The 2,534-nt window shown below is 45.5% G+C and overlaps 1 pseudogene; it reads left to right on the top strand.

The window, feature by feature from the left end:
- The first annotated feature begins 154 nt into the window (after positions 1-154).
- Positions 155-693, top strand: LOC144239742 (ferritin heavy chain pseudogene; annotated as a pseudogene).
- Positions 694-2,534: the final 1,841 nt, after the last annotated feature.

Here is a 2,534-nt window from a genome sequence, read left to right as displayed (position 1 = left end):
AGAACCCGGCACTCGTCCCCCACCACAGCCCTCCGCTCAGAGCCAGCCCTCTGCCATCTCCTCACGGCGCCCTTGAACCACCCCAAGGCCCCCGAAGCCACTCCAGCGCCATGCAGCCATGGCACCCTGTTCCTGGCTCTCCTCAGCCACCTCCATGATGACTGCTTCCCCCTCGCAGGTGCGCCAGAACTACCACCAGGCCTCGGAGGCCAGCCTCAACCGCCAGATGCCCCTGGAGCTGTGCGCCTCCTACGTCTACCTGTCCGTGCCTTACTACTCTGGCTGCAGAGGTGGGGCTTTGAAGACCTCTGGCAAACGTTTTCTTCACCAATCTCATGAGGAAGGGACATGCTGAGGAACTGGTGAAGCTGCAGAGCCAAAAGGTGGCCGAATCTTCCTTCAGGATATCAAGAAACCAGCCCCCGAGGAGTGCAAACAGAGTGTGCCTTACACTTGGAAAAGAGCGTCAATCAGTCACGCCTGGAACTACGCCAACTGGCCGCTAATAAAAAAGGACCCCGTCTGTGTGACTTCATGGAGACGCATTCTGTGAATGAGCAGGTGAAATTCATCAAAGAACTGAGCGACCACATGATCAACCTGGGCGCGATGGGGGCTCCGAATCTGGCGTATGGCACAGTGCCTCTGACAAGGACGCCCTGGGAAACGGTGATAAGGAAAGCGACACCTTAGGCTGTCTTCCCATGGCCTCAAGGGTGACTTCCCAGGTCACCGAGGCAGGGCATGCGTGTTGGGGTTATGTTTACCTTTTCTCTAAGTTGTACCAAAACATCTACTTCTTTCATTTGTACCATTCCTTCACGTAAAGTAATTCAGTACCCACCCCCCAACAAAGTAATCTTGCCACACAATATAAACGTGGGAGAAGTCACTCCACCCGATAGAAAAGCTTACTAGACAGCTTTAGTAACGAAGACAGGGTGGTGTTGCCGGAAGTACGAACACGTACACCAATCACGCAGAACAGGAAACCTTACAAACTGACCCAAACCAAGATACTCAACTGATTTGTGGAAAAAAGAAAAAAACAAAACAAAAAAAACACGCACAAGCAATTCAACAGAACAAAGATTATCTTTTTAAGACGTGGTGCTAGAGGAATCAGACACCCACAGGCAAAAAAAAAAAAATCAACAAAAACCTCATAAGTTAAAAAAATTAATGCAAAATGGAACACCAGAATAAGTCTAAAGTGCAAAACTAGAAGATATTTTTCATGGGGGAAAAAAACTTAAAGATTTGTGTCAGTGGAAGAGTTCTTAAATGCGACACTAAAGATATGATCATTAAAAAATGATAAACTGAGCTACATCAAAATTTAAAACTTTGGCTGTGCGACTCAGTTATGAGCATGAAAAGATAAGCTATGGTCTTAGAGACGGTATTTGCAAACCATATATCTGAGAAAGGGCTCATATCTGTATTTTTTAAAAACTCCAAAATTGAACAAGAAATCAGTCTTATTGGATACTTGGCAAAAAACATGAACATACATTTCACTGAAGAAGATATACAGACATTAAGTTATAAGGCGTTCAGCATCATGAACCATTAGGGAAATGCAAACTAAAACACAATGAGTTATCACAGCACACCTATGAAAGTGTCTAAAGGAAAAAAAACAGTGACAATATCAAATGCCGGCAAGGACGCTGAGAAGCTGGGTCATTCATTCACCCATTGCCGGTGGGAACGTAGAGTGGCGCATCTGTTTTGGAAAACAGTGTGGCAGTGTATTTAAAAGCTAAGCATTCAACAACCCTATGACCCAGAAATTGCATTGCTGGGCATTTATCCCAGGGAACTTCAAAAGTTACATCCACACGGAAACCCGTACATTTATGTCTATAGCACATTATTACAATAGCAAAACCTGGAAGCAATCAAGATGTTCCTCAGCAGGTGAATAAACAATATGTGGTACGTCCACATCGCATAATACTTCTCGGCAACGAAAAGGTCCCGACTACTGAAACATGTAGCAACCTAGTTGGACCTCAGAGGCACTGTGCTCAATGAGAAATGCCAATCTCAAAAGCTCCCACACTCTGTGATTCTATTTATACAACAGTCTCATTACAGAGAATGAAAACTGATTAGTAGTGTCAGGGGTTCAGAATAATTGGGAGGCAGGAGGTGGGTGTGATTATATAGTAGCAGCACAAGAGAGATCTTTGTGGTGATAGAATTATTCTCTACCTGGACCGCAGTGGTGGTTACACAAATCCCCGCGTGATAAAATTACTTAGAATTACACACGTTATGCCAATGTCCACTGCCTGGTTTTGAGGTTATCCTACATTTACGTGAGATATAAACATTGGAAGGAACTGCGTGAAAGGTCTAGGGGACCTCTCTGAACTGTTTTTACAATTTCCTGTGACCCTAGGGGCACCTGGGTGGCTCAGTCAGTTCTGTCTGACTTTGGCTCAGGTCGTGATCTCACACATGGTGAGTTCGAGCCCCACATCGGGCTCTCTGCTGTCAGAGCAGAGCCTGCTTCGGAACTTCCA

This window comes from Crocuta crocuta, unplaced genomic scaffold (assembly GCF_008692635.1).
Source record: "Crocuta crocuta isolate KB4526 unplaced genomic scaffold, BGI_CrCroc_1.0 scaffold241, whole genome shotgun sequence".
NCBI classification, from domain to species: domain Eukaryota; kingdom Metazoa; phylum Chordata; class Mammalia; order Carnivora; family Hyaenidae; genus Crocuta; species Crocuta crocuta.
The sequence above is the reverse complement of the archived record's forward strand: the minus strand, read 5'-3'. Positions and strand labels throughout refer to the sequence as shown.